The sequence below is a fragment of the Coregonus clupeaformis genome, chromosome 1 (assembly GCF_020615455.1).
Source record: "Coregonus clupeaformis isolate EN_2021a chromosome 1, ASM2061545v1, whole genome shotgun sequence".
Lineage (NCBI taxonomy): Eukaryota > Metazoa > Chordata > Actinopteri > Salmoniformes > Salmonidae > Coregonus > Coregonus clupeaformis.
In genome coordinates, this window is record NC_059192.1 from 25,460,273 (window position 1) to 25,484,203 (window position 23,931).

Here is a 23,931-nt window from a genome sequence, read left to right on the forward strand (position 1 = left end):
TGTCAATATACAGTATATACACTGAGTATACCAAACATTAGGAACATCTTACTAATATTGAGAGTATGAAGGCTCAGCGTTTGTTTGCATGTTATGCCTACATTTTCTAATCTTGTCTGCAAAAAAGTGTATTCGGACATGTTTGCGATTAGCCCACTCTGCTGTTTTGGGATTGCATGTACATTTGAAGTCGGATGTTTACATACACCTTAGCCAAATACATTTAAACTCAGTTTTTCACAATTCCTGACATTTAATCCTAGTAAAAATATTGTCCCTGTCTTAGGTTTGCAACTGCACATGGGGACAAAGATCGTACTTTTTGGAGAAATGTCCTCTGGTCTGATGAAACAAAAATAGAACTGTTCGGACATAATGACCATCGTTATGTTTGGAGGAAAAAGGGGTTGCTTGCAAGCCGAATAACACCAACATTATGTGGATATATTGAAGCAACATCTCAAGACATCAGTCAGAAAGTTAAAGCTTGGTCGCAAATGGGTCTTCCAAATGGACAATGACCCCAAGCATACTTCCAAAGTTGTGGCAAAAGTGGCCATCACAAAGCCCTGACCTCAATCCTATAGAACATTTGTGGGCAGAACTGAAAAAGCGTGTGTGAGCAAGGAGGCCTACAAACCTGACTCAGTTCCACCAGCTCTGTCAGGAGGAATGGGTCAAAATTCACCCAACTTATTGTGGGAAGCTTGTGGAAGGCTACCTGAAAAGTTTGACCCAAGTTAAACAATTTAAAGGCAATGCTACCAAATACCAATTGATTGTATGTAAACTTCTGACACACTGGGAATGTGAAATAAATAAAAGCTCAAATAAATCATTCTCTCTACTATTATTCTGACATTTCACATTCTTAAAATAAAGTGGTGATCCTAACTGACCTAATGCATCGCATTTTTACTAGGATTAAATGTTAGGAATTGTGAAAAACTGAGTTTAAATGTATTTGGCTAAGGTGTATGTAGAAAATAGTAAATATAAAGAAAAACCCTGGAATGAGTAGGTGTGTCCAAACTTTTGACTGGTACTGTATATACACGTATGTATGTATGTATGTATGTATGTATGTATGTATGGATGGATGGATGGATGGATGGATGGATGTATATGTATCAATCAGCCTGTTACTTTTGGAAAAAATCATGTTCGACCAAATACAATGTTATTTTACAGAAAACAAATTAACAACAGACTTTCAGCATGCTTATAGGGAAGGGCACTCAATATGCTCGGTACTCAAACAAATGACTGATGATTAGCTGAAAGAAAATGATAAGAAGATTGTGGGAGCTGTTTTGGTTTTTGAGATCATTGATCATAACCTATTGATGAAAAAACGTGGATTTACATCCTCTGCCTTATCATGGATTGATAGTTACTTATCTATTAGAACACAGAGGGTTTTCTTTAATGGAAGCCTCTCTAATGTAAATTCAGTTGAGTGTGGTGTACCGCAGGGCAGCCGGCTTGGGCCATTATTGTTTTCTGTTTTTACTAACTCCTGTAGCTCAGTTGGTAGAGCATGGCGCTTGCAACACCAGGGTTGTGGGTTTGATTCCCACTGGGGGCCAGTATGAAAAATGTATGCACTCACTAACTGTAAGTCGCTCTGGATAAGAGCGTCTGCTAAATGACTAAAATGTAAAATGTACTAATGACCTTCCACTGACTTTGAATAATGTCTGTGTGTCTATGAACGCTGACGACTCAACAGTATACACGTCGGCTACAACAGTCATATAAATAACTGACACCCTTAACATAGAGCTCCAGTCAGTTTTAGAAGGGTTAACTAGCAATAGGCTGGTGCTAAATATTCAAAAACTATCGCTCAACCCTAAACCTCATCTAGATCTATTATTGAATAATGTGGCAATTCAGCAAGTTGAGGAGACTAAACTGCTGGGTGTAACCCTAGATAACAAGCTGTCATGGTCAAAACATACAGACTCTATGGTTGCTAAAATGGGAAAAGGTATGTCCATGATAAGGCATTGCTCTGCTTTTTTGACATCTAAATCAACCACACAGGTCCTACATGCCCTAGTTTTGTCGCACCTGGTCTACTGCCCAGTTGTGTGGTCAGGTGCGGCAAAGAAGAACATAGGCAAATTGCAGTTGGTCCAGAACAGAACAGCACGTATTGCACTTAGATGTGCACAGAGGGCGAATGTCAATAACATAAAATCAAATTCAAATCAAATGTTATTTGTCACATACACGTGTTTAGCAGATGTTATATCGGGTGTAGCGAAATGCATGTCAATCTCTCCTGACTCAAAGTTGAGCAGAGTGACTGCATCACTATTGGTCTTTGTGCGAGGTGTTGAAGGTACCAAACTTTGTTCAAGCTGTTGCCACATAGTTTGGATACTCATCGGTACCACACAAGACATGCAACCAGAGGTCTCTTCACAGTCCCCAGGTCCAGAACAGAAGCTGGGAAACAAACAGTATTAAATAGAGCTATGACTACATGGAACTCTCTGCCTCCCCAGGTAACTCAAGCTAGCAATAAAACCAGATAAAAAAAAACAGATAAAAGAACACCTTGCGGCACGACAGGGACTGTGAAGAAACACACAAACATTATATAATGTATTTTGTATTGTATTTTGCATTGTATTATGTAGTGATATGTGATATGTGATACGTGGTTGTGATACGACTGTGATATGTGGTTGTCTCGCCTGGCTATCTTGAGATGAATGCACTAGTTGTGGGTCGCTATGGATGGGAGCGTCTGCTAAATGACTAAATTGTAATATAAATGTAGTGGTGCTAAACCGTGTTATTGGAGGCTGGCATGCTAGTAGGCTATGGCGTCATAGGATTCGGTGCCCTGGACGGTTTTCACGGAAGAATACTGTACCAAGTTAGCTAGCTGAATAAACTAAGTTAGAGTCTATTCCTAGAAAACATTGAACCGCTGTAGTTTACAACAATTATAATTTCTAAAGTGGAAGTTGTGAGAGTTATATTTGAGTGTTTCAGTGAAATGTAAGTGAGGGAGGCCCCGCTCTCTCGCTTTCCCAGATGTTTAGTTAATTTCATTCCGATCTCCTTTGCATTATTGTAGCCTTTTTCTGTAGCCTGTCAACTATGTGTCTGTCTATCCCTGTTCTCTCCTCTCTGCACAGGCCATACAAAAGCTTCACACCACGTGGCTGTTGCCACTCTAATCTGGTGGTCCCTGCGCGCACGACCCACGTGGAGTTCCAGGTCTCTGGGAGCCTCTGGAACTGCCGTTCTGCGGCCAACAAGGCAGAGTTCATCTCAGCCTATGCTACCCTCCAGTCCCTCGACTTCTTGGCGCTGACGGAAACATGGATTATCACAGAAAACACTGCTACTCCTACTGCTCTTTCCTATTCTGACCATGCGTTCTCGCATACCCCGAGAGCATCTGGTCAGCGCGGCGGTGGCACAGGAATCCTCATCTCTCCCAAGTGGACATTCTCTCTTTTTCCCCTGACCCATCTGTCTATCTCCTCATTTGAATTCCATGCTGTCACAGTCACTAGCCCATTCAAGCTTAACATCCTTGTCATTTATCGCCCTCCAGGTTCCCTTGGAGAGTTCATCAATGAGCTTGATGCCTTGATGAGTTCCTTTCCTGAGGATGGCTCACCCCTCACAGTTCTGGGTGACTTTAACCTCCCTACGTCTGCCTTTGACTCATTTCTCTCTGCCTCCTTCTTTCCACTCCTTTCCTCATTTGACCTCACCCTCTCACCATCCCCCCCTACTCACAAGGCAGGCAATACGCTTGACCTCATCTTTACAAGATGCTGTTCTTCTACTAATCTCACTGCAACTCCCCTCCAAGTCGCCGACCACTACTTTGTATCCTTTTCTCTCTCGCTCTCCTCCAACACTACTCACTCTGCCCCTACTCAGATGGTAATGTGCCGTCGCAACCTTCGCTCTCTCTCTCCCGCTACTCTCTCCTCTTCCATCCCATCATCTCTTCCCTCTGCTAAATCCTTCTCCCTACGATCTCCTGATTCTGCCTCCTCAACCCACCTCTCCTTCCTTTCTGCATCTTTTGACTCTCTATGTCCCCTATCCTCCCGGCCGGCTCGGTCCTCCCCTCCTGCTCCGTGGCTTGACGACTCATTGCGAGCTCACAGAAGAGGGCTCCGGGCAGCCGAGCGGAAATGGAGGAAAACTAGACTCCCTGCGGACCTGTCATATTTTCACTCCCTCCTCTCTACATTCTCTTCCTCTGTTTCCGCTGCCAAAGCCACTTTCTACCACTATGAATTTCAAGCCTCTGCCTCTAACCCTAGGAAGCTCTCTGCCACCTTCTCCTCCCTGCTGAATCCTCATCCCCCTCCCTCCTCCCTCTCTGTGGATGACTTCGTCAACCATTTTGAAAAGAAGGTTGACGACATCCGATCCTCATTTATTAAGTCAAATGACACCGCTGGTCCTGGTCACAATGCCCTACCCTATGCTTTGACTTCTTTCTCCCCTCTCTCTCCAGATGAAATCTTGCGATATTTTTCTGAGTTACAGTTCCTATAAGGAAATCAGTCAATTGAAATAAATTCATTAGACCCTAATCTATGGATTTCACATGACTGGGAATACAGATATGCATCTGTTGGTCACAGATTTCTTTAAAAAATTGGTAGGGCCGTGGATCAAAAAAACTGTCAGTATCTGGTGTGACCACCATTTCTCCTCATGCAGCGTGACATATCTCCTTCGCATAGAGTTGATCAGGCTGTTGATTGTGGCCTGTGGAATGTTTTCCCACTCCTCATCAATGGCTGTGCGAAGTTGCTGGATATTGGCGGGAACTGGAACACGCTGTCGTACACGTCGATCCAGAGCATACCAAATATGCTCAATGGGTGACGTCTGGTGAGTATGCAGGCCATGGAAGAACTGGGACATCAGCAAACCGCTCGCCCACACATCTGCCATCTGCCCGGTACAGTTGAAACCGAGATTCATCCGTGAAGAGCACACTTCTCCAGCGTGCCAGCGGCCATCGAAGGTGAGCATTTGCCCACTGAAGTCGGTTACGACGCTGAACTGCAGTCAGGTCAAGACCTTGGTGAGGACGACGAGCACACAGATGAGCTTCCCTGAGACTGTTTCTGACAGTCTGTGCATAAATTATTTTGTTGTGCAAACCCACAGTTTCATCAGCTGTCTGGGTGGCTGGTCACAGACAATCCCGCTGGTAAAGAAGCCGGATGTGGAGGTCCTGGGCTGGTGTGGTTACATGTGGTCTGCGGTTGTGAGGCCGGTTGGACGTACTGCAAAATTCTCTAAAACGACTTATGGTAGGAAATGGACATTAAATTATCTGGCAACAGCTCTGGTAGACAATTCTGCAGTCAGCATGCCAATTGCAAGCTCCCTCAAAACTTGAGACATCTGTGGCATTGTGTTGTGTGTCAAAACTGCACATTTTAGAGTGGCCTTTTATTGTCCCCAGCACAAGGTGCACCTGTGTAATGATCATGCTGTTTAATCAGCTTCTTGATATGCCACACGTGTCAGGTGGATGGATTATCTTGGCAAAGGCTCACTAACAGGGATGTAAACAAATTTGTGCACAACATTTTAGAGAAATAAGCTTTTTGTGCTTATGGAAAATGTCTGGGATCTTTTATTTCAGCTCATGAAACATGGGTCCAACACTTTACACTTTATATTTTTGTTCAGTATATATTATGTATTTTATTTGTTTGTTTTTTATTCCTGTTTGGCAGCAGCTAACTGGGGATCCTAATAAATACTACTAATACTACTTTACAAACGTAAAAATGTATACAGTCATTAGTGGAGCCACCTGGAGTAACTGTTACGTTTGCTAACAAAGAGTGGTGCGATAGCTAACTGTAAAGTGAATTGTTTCGCCCTTCAGTTAGCCAAGTTATTTAGTTAGCTAGGTAGCTAAAGTTACAGTTCGTAGTTAAGGTCAGCTCAGATGCTAACAATGCTCTTTAAGTGGGATCTATGATGACCTTAGTCCTATGAAAGCTTTGGGGAACTCACCCCTGATCAATTTATTCAATAGCGTGGGTGGTAGTGTTTATTACATTGTGACATTATCACCTGTGGTGATCCTCCCTGAAGTTGGAGTTCCCCTTTAATTTCTGTAGACATTTGGGCCTTCTGGGTCTTTTCATCTAACAGCAGGATAAGGTACAGATTTTCTGTAGATAAGTGCACTGTGTGTCACAAGCCAAGCCAGGCAGATGCAACAGCATGCATCTGAACAGGGAACTTGGGGACCACAGGCTGCTATGATATACTGTATACTGACAGAATATGTGACTGAGTCGATTCAGGGGAATTGGTGGCAAGATGCCCACACAATGACACACACAGCCATACACACGCACACTCACACACACACATTTACACACACACACACACACACACACACACACACACACACACACACACACACATACACTAAGTGTACAAAACTTTAGGAACACCTTCGTAATATTGAGTTGCACCCCCTGTTGCCCTCAGAACAGCCTCAATTCGTTGTGGCATGGAAGGATGCTGGCCCATGTTGACTCCAATGCTTCCCACAGTTGTGTCAAGTTGGCTGGATGTCCTTTGGGTGATGGACCATTCTTGATACACACAGGAAACTGTTGAGCGTGAAAAACTCAGAAGCGTTGTAGTTTATGACACAGTCAAACCGGTGCGCCTGGCACCTACTATCATACTCCATTCAAAGGCACTTAAATATTTTGTCTTGCCCATTCAAGCTCTGAATGGCACACATACATAATCCATGTTTCAATGCTTAAATATCCTTCTTTAGCCTGTCTCCTCCCCTTCATCTACAATGATTGAAGTGACATCAATAAGGGATCACCTGATTCACCTGGATTCACCTGGTCAGTCTATGTCATGGAAAGAGCAGGTGTTCCTAATGTTTTGTACACTCAGTGTATATACATTGATACACACACAAACACAATTATAGATAACCATACATTCACACACATACACATTACACACACACGCTCACACACAGATACAGTGGCTGCCCAGCTGCCACCGGCAATCACTGCGGAGCATCATGTTACAGCAGCCTGATGACTCTGCTCATTCCTCCCCCGTTGAACCCTCACTCTCTCCCTCACATCCCAGCATGCCAATTTAACTTACCGGGCTAACTCCCCACTCCGCCACCTCCTATTTTACATGAGGCCCAAATCCACTGGGCTTCCGCCACTACACCCTTCCCTCTATTTCACACACACACACACACACACACACACACACACACACACACACACACACACACACACCGGACACCCAAGGCGCTAAATCTCCGTTTACACCACTCAAACATCCATTGCCCCTCCAACCTCCCACCAACCCTAGCCGTCACCACCCCACTCCCACTTCTAGTCCGTATTTCAACATTCCTGCCAAAGATGGTCTTTGAACTGTCATTTCCCCACATCTATTAGGCTTCACTGTGCCATTCTGGTTGCCCATTATGCAGGCATCCTCAATAACCCCTTCGCTCTACTTCCCCCCACAGTCACCTTCCACCCCCACCTCTCACCCATTTCAAGACCCAATTCTAGGAGACAAGGGGCCCCTCTCCCCTTCTCTCCCTCCCTGAGAAGGATGGCTGGCCTTAAAATACACATCCTGGGGACGGATTTGTTCCTGGAGACATTTCCTGATCGCATTATGTCACATAATTCACTGTGGGGCCTGCCCACCAATCAAAGGCCATCCCCTGGAAAATCCAGGTTTATTTATTTTTATTTTTTAAGAGCTAGCCAAACTGGAACAGGATGGCTTGTGTCTTCCCATAGGAAAAGTTAGATCGGAGATGGTGGTCTCCTGCATTCTGTTTAAATTAAGTAAATAATAGCTTTGGCGGCATTTGTAGGCTACATTGAGTGACACTGAGTGACCTGCATCCAAGGGCATAGGTCTGAAGTTGCCAAATTATAAAATAAATGACAGATGATCAATCAAAAACAAACAAATAATTGACCCATTCTGGAAATGTAAAAGGACGCTTGCATGAACATTTGATCAAATCCAAAGTATTGGTTACTCTTTGTCATACGGTACTATTTTTTGTTGTTGATGTATTAAACCCCATTATTCTCCCCAATTTTGATGTTGTCTCATCGCTGCAACTCTCCAACGGGCTCGGGAGGCGAAGGTCGAGTCATTTGTCCTCTGAAACATGACCCACCAAATTACGCTTCTTAATACCCGCCTGCTTAACCTGGAAGCCAGCTGCACCAATGTGTCGGAGGAAACACCGTTCACCTGATGACCGAGGTCAGCCTGCAGGAGCCCAGCTCACCACAAGGAGTCGCTAGAGCGCGATGAGCCAAGTAAATTGTGCACCGCCCTATGGGACTCCCGATCATGGCCGGTTGTGATACAGCCCGGGATCGAACCGAGTTTGAGAGGCTACTAGAGCTAGCTAGCTTCTAGCTAGCTAACTTAATGTAGGAGGCAGCCTTGCCGGCTATACGTTGTCCAAATCTGTGGTCAATGTGTGTTATGCTTATGGGGAAAGCAGCTAGCTACATTTTCTGAAATCTCCATGTTGCAACAGATGAACGCATAAACACATAAACTGAGGTACACAAGACGGCGGGAGGTGTTGTCAGAGATGATTGATAGGAGATTAAGCCAATGGCTACACACCAAATTTATATTGGCGTCGGGACTTTCTCACGACCTTACTATTGGACAAACAGAAGTCATTTTGAAGCTTTGGTCCACCAAACCTTGTTGATTCTTCCTGGAAGCAAATCACAGTTACAAGGCTAAAAATGTGTCTATATAATCAAAATGTACATGACTTCCACTGTCAATAAATCATTCATAAATCAATACATCATTATTATATAGTGTACATCAGTAGCGATCAGTGCTGTTTAAGATGAGGGAGGACAATTCTTTTTTCATGAGCATAGCCTTATTTCTAGTACAGCATATTGGATGACTCTCATTCATATTCCATTCACTCAGTTCGATGTAACAGCGATAGGTTTAGGCTACTACATGATACTCACATTTTCCCTATACCCATCATGAGGTTGCTACAACGTAGCCTATGAATGAAAGTTTACAACGTAGGTGCACACAGGTCGAGAGACAAATTTGAAGTGACAGACAGTGACATTCAATACCGCACACTCTTGCCTGCATCTAGCTGATATAGGGTGTAATCATTAGTCCAACAGTTGCAAACAAAAGTTTCTATTCGACAAATTCAGGTATGTTTATCCCCGTTTTGTTCCTTTTGCTTCCGTTTAAGAAACGTCATTCAACAGAATCGGCGGAATGAATACACCCCTGATCATGCGTAAACAGAGTTCACTCTCATAACAGCCACGTTGTATTCCTTCTCTTCCCTTCGCTTGTGGACTTCAATGCACAACAAATCAGCTGTATGTGACCAGGCAAAAAAACCTTTCCAAGCCAAACCTCTACAAACAGCCTACATTGTTGTCACCATATTAGCTAAAGTAACGTCATAGTCAGCATAGCTAATAGAACTAACGCGTTAGTAAACCCGCTACAATCATGCAGTAACGTTACAGTGTACAGTCAGTAAGCAGTTACACCGGCGGGCCACGGTGGCAATAAATTAGTAATACCAAAAGCTTACCTTGACTTGGAAGAGTTCCAGTGTTGTGTTGGAAAGTCATAGCCAGCTAGCTAACATAGCATCCCTTTGTTTGATCAGTGTGTTTCAGTAGGCTAAACTAGCTAGCTACATTTGCTAGCTAAGTAAGTGAAACTGAAAGTGAAACAAATTACGAAATCTCTCTCTCTCTATTTCTCTCTTGCTTCTCCTTCATTTTGGAAGAAATTAATTTGTTCAAAACTGTTCAACTATTGTCTTTCTCTCTCTTTGAGTCAACATCTCACCAAATGGTATACACTGCAGTGCTAGCTAGCTGTAGCTTATGCTTTCAGTACTAGATTAATTATCTGATTCTTTGATTGGGTGGACAACATATCAGTTCATGGTGCAAGAGCTCTGATAGGCTGGAGGACGTCCTCCGGAAGTTGTCATAATTACTGTGTAAGTCTATGGAAGGGGGTGAGAACCATGAGCCTCCTAGGTTTTGTTTTGAAGTCAATGTACCCAGAGGAGGATGGAAGCTAGCTGTCCTCCGGCTACACCATGGTGCTACCCTACAGAGTGCTGTTGAGGCTACTGTAGACCTTCTTTGCAAAATAGTGTGTTTTAATCAGTTATTTGGTGACACCATTATATTTAGTATAGTTTTATCTAAAAATTATAACTTTTTTAATGTTTTACAATTAAAATGTTTGTGAAGTTCACTGAGGAGGATGGTCCTCCCCTTCCTCCTCTGAGGGGGCCAGTATGAAAATGTATGCACTCACTAACTGTAAGTCGCTCTGGATAAGAGCGTCTGCTAAATGACTAAATGAGTAAAATGTAAAATGTAAAACATTTCAATTAAAAGGTTTGCCTTCTTAAAAGTTAATTTGTGGAATTGCTTTCCTTCTTAATGCGTTTTAGCCAGTCAGTTGTGTTGTGACAAGGTGTGGGGGGGGTATACAGAAGATAGCCCTATTTTGTAAAAGACCAAGTCTATATTATGGCAAGAGCAGCACAAATAAGCAAAGAGAAACAACAGTCCATCATTACTTTAAGACATGAAGGTCATTCAATACGGAACATTCCAAGAACTTTGAATGTTTCTTCAAGTGCAGTCACAAAAACCATCAAGCACTATGATGAAAATGGCTCTCATGAGGACCGCCACAGGAATGGAAGACCCAGAGTTACCTCTGCTGCAGAGGATAAGTTCATTATTTACCAGTCTCAGAAATTGCAGCCCAAATAAATGCTTCACAGAGTTCAAGTAACAGACACATCTCAACATCAACTGTTCAGAGGAGACTGTGTGAATCAGGCCTTCATGGTCGAATTGCTGCAAAGAAACCACTACTAAAGGACACCAATAAGAAGAAGAGACTTGCTTGGGCCAAGAAACACGAGCAATGGACATTAGACCGGTGGAAATGTGTCCTTTGGTCTGGAGTCCAAATTTGAGATTTTTGGTTCCAACCGCCGTGGCTTTGTGAGACGTGCTGTGGGTGAACGGGTGATCTCTGCATGTGTATTTCCCACCGTAAAGCATGGAGGAGGAGGTGTTATGGTGTGGGGGTGCTTTGCTGGTGACACTATCTGTGACACTTAACCAGCATGGCTACCACAGCATTCTGCAGCGATACGCCATCCCATCTGGTTTGCGCTTAGTGGGACTATCATTTGTTTTTCAACAGGACAATGACCCAACACACCTCCAGGCTGTGTAAGGGCTTTTTGACCAAGAAGGAGAGTGATGGAGTGCTGCATCAGATGACCTGGTCTCCACAATCCCCCGACCTCAACCCAATTGAGATGGTTTGGGATGAGTCGGACGGCAGAGTGAAGGAAAAGCAGCCAACAAGTGCTCAGCATATGTGGGAACTCCTTCAAGACTGTTGGAAAAGCATTCCAGGTGAAGCTGGTTGAGAGAATGCCAAGAGTGTGCAAATTTGTCATCAAGGGAAAGGGTGGCTATTTGAAGAACACTTTTTTGGTTACTACATGATTCCATATGTGTTATTTCATAGTTTTGATGTCTTCACTATTATTCTACAATGTAGAAAATAGTAAAAAATAAAGAAAAACCCTTGAATGAGTAGGTGTGTCCAAACTTTTGACTGGTACTGTACATTAGATTCAACTTTGAATGTTGTCACCAATCCATAGTGGCACAAACTCTGTAAGAGAAAGAGGAAGAGAAGAGATTTTCATGGCCGTCCCAGACATCCTCATACTGTATATGTCACCGCCGTACATATCAATGAAGGACACCCATCCGCTCAAACATGACATTCCCGTTGAAGATATGGAGGGGATAATATAGGCCCTGGGCGTTACACTAGACGGTCATGGAATGCGAGCACCGATATATCTATCCGGAAATGAACTTACAAAGCTTTGGGTTTTTTGCTCAAGGACAGAGGACCAGATATATGAGCTCATACAGTGCAAGGCCTTGATGACATACTGAAACGTAAAACCGTCGACAGTTTGGACTGTTGAATCTCAATTTTCCTCAATGTCTCATGTGTTAGGCAATTGCAAAATGTCACTGGATGAAATTTGAGAACAACAGGGGATTGGTATCTATGTTTCCAAGGGGGTTAAGGCATGATAAACATATAAGCATAAAAAAATGCTGTTAGAAAAAGAAAACATATTATTATTGATATCCAGCAATATATTGATTGTATGAAAGGCATTTTGAACTCAAAAGACAGGCTGCTGTCATTGTGGTTTGAAAATGTACAGGATTCATCAATCAAAGTTCTGCAGTCTAGCAAAAAGTCCCAATAAAATCATTGAAATATTTGTTTTATGTATTCATTTCAATTCAATTACACGCATATGCAACAAACTAGGAACCATCGAGTGATACAGACAATAAATACCTAAAAGAACAACACTCACAGATGCCTACATGCCTACAATCCCCTTGCTATACAGCAGGCCTAAAACATTATGCCATGGATGGAATGTGGTAAGTTGTAAAAGAAAGATAAACAGGGCAAACAAGGGCTTTTATCCATACGGCCCCCGTTGACACTTGCCGCGCCCCCTGTTCCTCCATTTTCTCATGGTGTCAAATCGTAGAGCTCTCCCTCTCTCCCTGCTATATTCAACACCCTGTCACCCACCAGTTAACCTTGTACTTCCAACTCTGACTGTCGATATGACCCCCTATAATGTGGCTCCACCTGTTCAAATTTCCTCCTGTGTCTCATTGTGGCCACCTCATGTGAGGTCTACCAGTTCACCAGCTCAAGCACATTACTGTAGCATGTTAAGCTAACCAAAAACAGCTAAGCTAACCCTGAAAGTAATCAAACTTGTTCAATGGGGTTATGTGCGGACCACCGCATTTAACCATGACAAGGTGACTGGGAACATAGACAGTATTTAATCTCTCCATATCCCAGCTGCTGTCCCCACTTGCTTCAAGATGTCCACCATTGTTCTTGTACCCAAGAAAGCGAAGGTAACTAAACTAAAAGACTATCGCCCCGTAGCACTCACTTCTGTCATCATGAAATGCTTTGAGAGGTTAGTTAAGGACCATATCCCCTCCACCCTAGCCGATACCCTAGACCCACTACAATTCGCATATCGCCCCAACAGATCCACGGACGACGCAATCGCCATTGCACTGAACACTGCTCTATCCCACCTGGACAAGATAAATACCTATGTAAGAATACTCTTCAGTGACTACAGCTCAGCCTTCAACATTATAGTGCCCTCCAAGATCATCACTAAGCTCAGGGCCTGAACCTCTCCATGTGCAACTGGGTCCTGGACTTCCTGAAGGCCGACCCCAAGTGGTGAAGGTAGGCAACAACACCACCGTGGGTTGCGTACTCAGCCCCCTCCTGTACTCCCTCTTCACCCATGACTGCGTAGCCACGCACGTCTCCAACTCAATCATCAAGTTTGCTGACGACACAACAGTGGTAGGCCTGATTATCAACAATGAGACAGCCTACAGCAGGGATCATCAACTAGATTCAGCCGCTGGCATAATTTTTTTTTTCTTGAGCGGATGGTTGGGGGGCCGGAACATAAATTCACTCTGGCTATCTACTCCAATTTCAGAGCACTCTCATCTGAGTGTGCAAGAACGCAGAATTACTGATGAATTTACGAATGTACAACACCCGTTAATATGACTGGTGTCAGTAAACGTCAGCAAAAAAACATAATTACATTTTTGGCAGCAGCACAGTTAGAGTCACCAACACTCTAGATAACATGAAAACAGCCTAACCAGCTCTGCTAGGGCAAGTAAAATGGTCAGAGTGAGGTGTTCTCTCATTTGTGTCTGGAATTAGCTAGCAAGCTAGCCAACTTTAGCCAGTTAGCTTGGGTGCTTGACTGCCATTGTGAGGTCAGAACGCTTGGATCAACCCTACTCCTTGGCCGGAGCTCCCAGTGTGCGCTCTGAACTCTCCGAGAGTGGTACATAATTGGTCTAGCCTATACTCCAAAATTAAACACATTTGAGTAATCGCCTTAGAGCAGGGGTGTCAAACTCATTTTAGCTCAGGGGCCACATGGAGGAAAATCTATTCCCAAGTGAAAAAATCATGGTATATATAACTTAAAAACAACAACTTCAGATTGTTTTCTTTGTTTTAATACGCTCAACATACAACATAAAGCTGGAGCCTGAGGACAGTGTGTCCAAAATAGTACAAGCACAACATCACTATTAATCATAAAACACGTCAAGTTTATTTGAAAATTCTAAAGAAAAAGAACACACAAACACACAATGCCTCAGTGATTAACAGAACTGTTTCACAGATCACAGAACTATATCAGGGTGTCATTTCTCAGGCAGAAATGTAGATACAAATAATGAAATCCTGTTCCCCAAACAAGTGCAAGAACCACAGAGTCAAGAATAGGTTAAATATACAAATAAAATAAAATCAATTAAAAACAATAGCACATCAACATAAAAACATATAAACATAAAGCTGGAGCCTGAGGACAGTGTACAAAAGCACAACATCACTATTAATCATAAAACACCTCAAGTTATTTGAAAGTTCTGAGGACAAAGAACACACAAACACACAATGCCTCAGTGATTAACAGAACTGTTTCACAGATCACAGAACTATATCAGGTGTCATTTCTCAGGCAGAAATGTAGATAAAAATAATGAAATCCTGTTCCCCAAACAAGTGCAAGAACCACAGAGTCAAGAATAGGTTAAATATACAAATAAAATTAAATCAATTAAAAACAATAGCACATCAACATAAAAACATATAAACATAAAGCTGGAGCCTGAGGACAGTGTCCAAAAGCACAACATCACTATTAATCATAAAACACCTCAAGTTATTTGAAAGTTCTGAGGACAAAGAACACACAAACACACAATGCCTCAGTGATTCACAGAAGTATATCACAGATCACAGAACTATATCAGGGTGTCATTTCTCAGGCAGAAATGTAGATAAAAATAATGAAATCCTGTTCCCCAAACAAGTGCAAGAACCACAGAGTCAAGAATAGGTTAAATATACAAATAAAATCAATTAAAAACAATAGCACATCAACATAAAAACATCAACATAAATCTGAAAGCGTTGCTCAAACTCCCGTAACAGTCCCGTTATTTTATCTTTGAACCGCTTCATGTCTGCCACATGTTGGGTCGCGCACATTTTTCAGACAGGGGAAGTGAGCTGCATCACCACCGGCAAGTTACGTCTCCCACAATGACAGCTTCAACTTGAAAGAACGTATGCTGTCATAATACTGCGTGACAACTTTGTTGCGCCCTTGCAGCTGTTTGTTCAAGTTATTCAGGTGCTCTGTAACATCCACCATAAATGCAAGGTCCTGCATCCATTCTGCGGAATGAAATTCTAACACTGGTTTGCCCTTTTCTTCCATGAACTGTTCAATTTCTTCTCGTAAATCAAAGAAACGCCTCAGCACAGCACCTCGGCTTAACCATCTTACCTCAGTGTGGTATGGCAGGCCATAGATGTGGTCTTTCTCTCTGAGAAGGCTGTCAAACTGACGGTGATTCAGGCTTCTGGATCGGATGAAATTAACAGTTTGGATGACCACCTTCATGACGTTATCCATCTTTAATGACTTGCAACACAAAGCCTCCCGGTGCAAAATACAGTGAAAAGTTGAAAAATCACGTCCTCCATTTGCAGATTGCACTTTCTCTCTGAACTTTGTCACAACGCCTGCTTTTTTCCCGATCATTGAGGGCGCACCATCTGTAGCCAGGCTGACAGCGCGGGACCAGTCCACTCCGACCCTGTCCAGCGCGGCCGACGAAAGTGCGGTAAAAATATCAGCTGCTGTCGTTGTATCTGTCATCGGCACCAACTCCACGAACTCCTCGGTGACGGTCAATGTGTCATCAACTCCGCGGATGAAAATGGCCAGTTGTGCAACATCTGTAATGTCCGTGCTTTCATCAATTGCAACCGAAAACGCAATAAATGACTTTACTTTTTGCTTCAACTGGCTGTCCAAATCCACTGAAAGATCGGAAATCCTGTCTGCAACTGTGTTTCTTGTCAGGCTGATATTTGCAAAAGCCTGCCGCTTTTCAGGGCACACAATCTCCACTGCCTTCATCATGCATGTTTTTACAAATTCACCCTCACTAAATGGTTTTGAAGCCACTGCGATTTCATTAGCAATGAGGTAGCTAGCTTTCACTGCAGCGTCACTGATGTCTCGGCTGTGAGTAAACACAGACTGCTGTTTCTTCAGACCCGCCAACAGTTCATTCACCTTCTCTCATCTCCGCTGTCCTTGAAAGTTGTCATATTTGTCGGCATGAAGACTCACATAGTGGCGACGAAGGTTATATTCTTTCAGCACTGCAACATGCTCTGAACACACCAAACATACAGCTTTCCCATTCAATTCCGTGAATAAATAGGATGACCATTTTTCTTGGAACACTCTGCACTCTGCGTCCACTTTTCTCTTTTTTGACAGAGACATATTGGGGCAATGAGGGTGCCAAAGCACATAATGTTAAAAGTAGAAGCCGTAATAAATATCGCGGGCAAAACAAATTAGCTCATTGGCTGCACGTGCTTGACCTACTTGCTCTGCCCCGGTATAAACAGTTTGCTTGCTTAACACAATTGCTATTGCGCCATCCAGTGGACGCAATTGGAACAGCAGTTTATTTTATTGAAAAATTGCAGCGCATTTTTATACTTTACAAAAATAAAATAAAATATATATATAGTTAATTTTTTTCTCAAAATCATCTCGCTGGCCGGATTAAACCCGTTTACGGGCCTGATCCGGCCCGCGGGCCGTACGTTTGACACCCCTGCCTTAGAGTGTGGACTGTATTATTATGCATACTGGATGGACTGGTTATCTTAAGTTATCCAAAATGTCTATCCACGAGTCTGGGAGAGAACGTATAGCCCTAGGCGATGCTGTTGCAGAGCGGCTTACAGTTAGCCTACAATTATAGTGAATTATTATTTGATTTTGAATAGCCTAGTAATAGGGCATTTTTTTATATTTTCATAATTAACTGGGTGACACATTACCTTTAGCTATACACAACATCTCACCACCATGCGTTTCCATCTCCTCCTCTCTCCTTTATTCATTTCTTGAGCACACAGAGGGGCTGTCAACAATTTAGTGAAATATGTTTCATTGTGAAAACATGTTACTATTGATGTTCTCGAACAGATTTCACTTAGTTTCCCAAATTAAGCACTGGGTAGCTGCAGGAACAGGGTTGGAGAGCCAAAAGCATACAGAGTTTGGGCGGAATATCACCTGTCATGCAGCAAGAGCATGCTCCTCAAACAGTGGTTGATGCTTGAAGTGAAATAAGTGTTCTTATATTTATTTCTCAGCTGCTCATATTAAGCACAGCTCCACTATAAAACCAAAGTAGCCTAACCGCATCATTAAAAAACAGAAAGCGTGTGTCATCCATTCACAATTCGAGTGCATCCCCTGTTCCTGCTCATTTGATAATGGGCCATTCTAAATCGAAACTAATTTAACATATTAGTAAAGACAAGATTCAATTGAGAATAGTCTGATGGGTGAAAATATGATCACTTGATGGGAGAACAGCTGTGCAGCCTGAGGCAAGGAACAGAGCATAAGCTTTTATTGCAACTTTCTCATCAATAGCCTATAGTCGCATCATGCAGCCCATACAAGTTTTAATTTCTAAGACATTCTAAGGTTTGTATCATTCACAACTAAAGTTGCCAAATAACTCTAAATGTAGTGTATAGGACCCGTTTCAAATTATCACTTTTACGCTCAACATAGCCACTTCATATGGGCACTCACTCCGGAATGGTATTTATCCAATCATTTCTTTCTGGTATCTATTTTAATTATATTCTTCTTACAAAAAAATAATATAATATAAAATAATGGCACAGGACTTATAAGCATATCTTCTCAGCTAAATTAACACACCTACAGCCTATGGCATGGAGCATAGCCAGATAACATACAGTAGGCCAACATATTCTATTTTTCTGAAATACATTTTCTTCATATAATTTAGACATGACTTAAATAAATAATGGATTTATTGTGATGGTGTATATTAAATTGATTTATTATACTTTTTTTAATGTAGATGTTCCAAAGGCGCGCATCAGCGGCTTGTATGCGGCTTGTATGCAGCTTGTATGCAGCTTGTATGCGTGGAGGCCTGGTGATGCTAAACGTGTTTATGTTCATTAACGGTCATTTACCGTGAGACCGGCAGCCTTTTGCATGACAATAACCGGCTGACAAAATGTCATGACCTTCACAGCCCTAGTGGTGCGGTCAGCCCAACGCATCACCGGGGGCACACTGCCTGTCCTCCAGGACATCTACAGCACCCTGTGTCACAGGAAGGCCAAGAAGATCATCAAGGACCTCAGCCACCTGGGCCACAGCCTGTTCACCCCACTACCATCTAGATAGTGGAGACAGTACAGGTGCATCAAAGCTGGGACCGAGAGACTGAGAAACAGCTTCTATCTCCAGGCCATCAGACTGTTAAACAGTTACTACTAGCCGGCCTCCGCCCAGCACCCTGCCCTGAACCTTAGTCACGGTTCTAGCCGGCTACCACCCGGTACTCTACCTTGCACCTTAGAGACTGCTGCACTATGTACATAGTCATTGAACACTGGTCACTTTAATAATGTTTACATACTGTTTTACCCACTTCATATGTATATACTGTATTCTAGTCATGGCTCACCTATATAACTACTGCTATACACACCTTTTCTATTCATATACTGTCTAAACTGTCTTTACACATCATTATATGTATATATATATATTTATATATATATATATATATATATATATATATATATATATATATATATATATATATATATATATATATATTTATATGCCGGCCTCTGACATTGCTCGTTCTGATATCTCTTAATTTCTTAATTTTTTATTTTACTGGATTGTTTTTTTATTGTTTTGTGTTACTAGGTATTGCACTGTTGAAGCTCGAAACACAAGCATTTCGCTGCACCAGCAATAACATCTGCAAATCTGTGTACGCAACCAATAAACTTTGATTTGATTTTTGGTTAGGGTCACATCTTGGGTGGCTTTTATTGGTTGAACTGCTGTGATGATTTGTCAAAAGGAAGAGGAGCTAATGTATAGTAGGCCGTAATGATCTAGAAACAGCAACCATGCATGGTGTGGAGATAGCGTTAGACGTGTGGTATGCTTCTGTCACTACATTCCTAGGAGCTGTGAAGGGCTGTAATAAGCTAGGTGTTGTCATTAAAACATTTAAAGCAACTGTGATGGCCATGAGGGAATTTGTGCTGTCATACAGAAAGTTGCTGGTTAAAATCCTACTCCAACCCTTGACACTTATCCAATCATTTATTTCTTAAACCTAACCCAACCACTAACTAACCCTAACCAATTGGGATAACTTGTCTAAAGTGAATTACATTTCATGCAAACAATGGTGAACAACCTTAGTTCAAGTGTCTTAAATACAGGTAAGGGTACAAGATTACAATTACTTTACAATCCCAGTAGTAGTTTTGTACATAACACAGCAACAACAGAAAGAATACTAAAACAATGCTAAGTCCTTCCTCAAATGTATTTTTTTTGGACAAAATGGAACTGAACATGATGCTCACCAATTCCCACCAACAAGAACTGACTAACCTACTCGATGACTACTTCACCCCGTTGTTCACCCCCTTGGTTTGTCTTTAAAACATTTACTGAGAATAGAATAGTCCCACATCTAACGGAAAAACTCTGAGCAACCTTAAAGAGGCTGATAGAAAACCTTCAATTAACCTAAATAGAGAACCTGATAGCCAGTTATGATAGCTCTACACGCAAATGTTGAAATGAGACAAACTAAGTTATTGGAGACAGTTTCACATTACAGTACAACATGAAGATATGACTCATGTAAGATATGATCTACTCATTGGGTCAAACAACATCATGGCTGGGGGGGGGGGGTGCTGAGTGATGATTGGGGAAAACTCATGGAAGGAGAACACCACATTTTGATGATTTCTTTCACTTTGACCTCATTTCACCCTTTGCCTACTACGGAAAAATAGGGGAGGTGTTTCCAAGCAATCACATGCCCTCCCTTGGTGAAAGAAACCCAAAACCAACACCTTCTGCGTCCAAGAGCATGTGATACTCAGTGCTGCGACACACACACACAGGCAGAGCAGATTGGTATACAAATGGCTGAGAACACCGTTACACACACACACTGTAAACCGGCAACACCTTTTATCCAAACAACGACACCTTTGATTCTGTCCCAATAGACCACTTCACAATGATGCTGTAGAAATTATTTGCCAATCACGTGAGAGTAAAGTAGCTGGATGCCTGACTGATGGCCTACTTTCCAAGAAAATCTCTTATTGACATCAATGGATGATTTACGCAAAGTGTCTCATTACGAGGCACAAATCCACATTGAGTATTAGCCTACATATCCATGTCTTTGGTTTAGAGACAGCCTTTATGATTGGACAAATGTTATAACAAATGTAATAACCACTTCAATAACCACAACTCCGCATCTATAACCCTCCAAACTGCACTTGTAGCCTTGTCCCCGTCCCTAAAGGGGTCCATTGTGGCTGGGGAGCCAGCCAGGTTGCGTAAGAGGTGGCATACTGCTGACAGGTAATAATACGAACGGGCCGCTACCACCTGATCTCCAAGTCTGCCCGGCTGTCCAGGGAACAGCAGTGCATGGGGGCATGGAGGGGCTGGGAGCCTGGCCGTCTCCATCTCCCCACACCTCTGATTTGGGCAACATGGATTAGCAGCGGAGGAATGGTGGGGTACAACTGAGCATCCACAGCATCACAGTATCCTTCCTGCCTTCCATTAAGACACCGGCTAAATATAAACTGCCCCCTGGGAAGGAGGGAGGAAGGGAGGGAAATTGTCCAAACTGGACAAAAGGACCAGGTGCCTGGCCGGAAGTGTGCTTGTGACGAGTCAGGCTGCCCTCAATGGCCAGGTTACAAAGAAAGGGGATAGTAACTACACTACAAACAATCCCCTGTATTGCAACAGTGTAGTAGCACGTTAAACATATGTAATTACACACACGTACACATAGACAGACAGACAAGACAGACAAATGGAGACACTGTAAAGCTGGTTTAGTAAAATAAAACAATGAAATCCAAGCAAAACATCACTTATCACATCACCAAATATGCTCATAGCAATAACATCCAAAAAATAATCTAACTGCATTTGTCAGGCATCTTCACCTGTAATCATTCTCTGACATTAAATGTCTCCAATGCATCAAGAGCAGCTTTACAGTATGAGCAAAAAACTTTGCAGGAGTTTTAGATTGTCCATTCAAGGAAAATTAGTATCTTCATACAGAATATAATTTAGGGCTAGCCTATCCTATTACTTTATTACAATTTAACCATGGCCTATTACAGTAGCTACATTGAAAAGGTTACAATGAGGAGTAGTGCTGTTGTTGTTTTGGTTTGCATAAAACACAAACGGCAATACATTTGATTAGATGAGTAGCATATTGGGAAATGATAAAGAATTAATGTAAACTTTTTTCAGATCCAATTTAACCAAATTAATTAATATATGCAAATATCAACAGGTGGAACAGGTGAAAGAGAAAAGCTGCTGACCATCTAACAAGTAAGACATGTAAAAATGGCACCAATGGTAAACAATGAGGCAAAACTACATGATCTTCTAGAACAGTTCGACCTGGGTCTTTACCTAGTTCTGAAGGGTCAGTGCTATCCAGGAACCGTGGGACGTCCCTACCCTACCCTAACCCTAACCTTAACCATAACCCTTACTTATCCCTAACCTCAACCCTTACCTTAACCATTTTACATTTCAACTTCAATGGGTAGGGACGTCCCAAGGATCCCAGATTGCATGGACCGGCATGGACCCGCACGCCACAAAACAGAGCAGAGAGCGGTGGAGCTTTTACCTTGGCCAGGAAAATAAAGAGATTTCCACAGAACTCAAGAAACTCCACAGAATTCGCCTTCCTTCAAGCCTTTTACTGAAGACTTAATTCTCTCCTTTTGGAGGCTAGTGCAGGCTCCAAGACAGCTGTTGCTGACGGGGTGGTGTCTTGAATGAAACCGGAGAGTTGCTTCAGGTAGGATCATCACGTCAAAACTTTTTGACACTTCGAAGTTCCCACACTCGGTCCAGTCGGTCCTCGGTGCAACTCAGTCAGCTTAAACCGTCAGCATTTATGGAAGACATCGGTTTCTTTAGCAATGACATGCAGTTTTCTGTGTGACAGGTATTCCTTGAAATATGTCGACCTACTCAGAATGTGGAGAGCCGTGCAATGTTTCCTATAACTAGCTGGTTCGTTCTGGTTCTGAACGTAGACAATAGGCTACAGTTTGTGTGATATGTTTGATTGCAATGTGTAGGCTAGGCTACACCCATATGTTTTACCTTACATTTTTCGGATTTGTTATTCCTGACATTGCCTTCTTGTCATGAATGACTAGTGTATATTTTTATAAGGTATGCTATATTTTTCTCGTCGAATAAATGTCCCGGATTAGTGGCCTGGAAGAAACAAATTGTATGTAAATGCACAACACCGGAGTAGATGAAAGATTCGTTAGTTTTCATGTGTACCTGCACAATAGACTTTTGACTGCCCAGACTTTAACGCGCATGTGGCGACAGGTGGAAATGCAGTGAGTGAATTAGTCTTGTGCCTATAGAGATCCCATCTGTGAGCCCACAATTCGATTGAGTGAGAGGAATCCTATCCTTGTAAAAGCTAAATTGGGCTCTAAGGTGCGTAATATGGTTATACATGGAAAAGATATGTGATTACAAACGTTTAACTTAGTGTCGTCGTTTGCTTCTTGGAACTTGTAGTGCCTCCAACGCGATTTTCCCACGTCCCTGCCAATGGAGGCTATCTGCAGGACATGTTAGCTGGAAAACTTTATAGGCTAACTATCCATAAACAATGTATTGGATTATTAGAAACATTACTTATTTTCTGCCATTCAACTTAATGATAGGACTGAAGAAAAAAAAAACGTTTCTTTTTAAAGAGCCTTGTCAGAGGTAAAACCGTTTTAAGCCTGCCAACGGTTTTCAACACATGATTATAGCAGGCTATATAGCCTACTCTTTAAAAACATCATTTACATTTCCAAATGAATATAAAAGAAGCAAATCTGTTTTGATATGTCATCAACGAAATGTCACTCCTTATCTCTCCTTGCAGACCCAGAAGTTCTGAAGAAATAGTTTTTTTTGCACCCTTCCCACCCGCCCCATTCTCTTCGCACTTGCTCATTCCAACCTATGTTTTGATCTAGATAAAACAGCTGAACAGAAACCTAATCCTGAGCTTGTTCGTTCACTCTGAGGATGTTGACTTACTGCCACAGAATGACCAGGCGCTTCTTGGAAGGATGAACTTCCCAGCGGGTTAGGATGGGTAACTTGGCTACTGATTTCAATACTTTTCACCGTGAAGGCTACTACTCTATGCCAAAACGAACACGTGTTACCTAAAGAAAACATTATTAAGACATAAGACACAAATTACTGTTAATGCAGAAATTATTTAATTATCAGAGAATAGGTAGGCTAGCCTACACATGCACATTTACTACCCCTGAATTCTCATACATACTGTAAGCACTGGCATAGCACACACTCCCTCCCGCAGCCCCCACAAGGGGGGGGGGGGGTCTCATCCCCCCGGAGGTCGGCCCCCCCAGATAGCAAAT

The 23,931-nt window shown here is 42.4% G+C and overlaps 1 protein-coding gene across 1 annotated transcript in view; it reads right to left on the bottom strand.

Moving 5' to 3' along the window:
- The window catches only part of scn4aa (sodium channel, voltage-gated, type IV, alpha, a), an 83,696-nt gene extending 60,852 nt beyond the window's left edge, over positions 1-22,844 (bottom strand). The window contains exon 1 of the mRNA XM_041874399.2: positions 22,140-22,844. The gene's annotated coding sequence lies outside the window, so the exon portion shown is untranslated. The remainder of the gene's footprint in view (positions 1-22,139) is intronic.
- Positions 22,845-23,931: the final 1,087 nt, after the last annotated feature.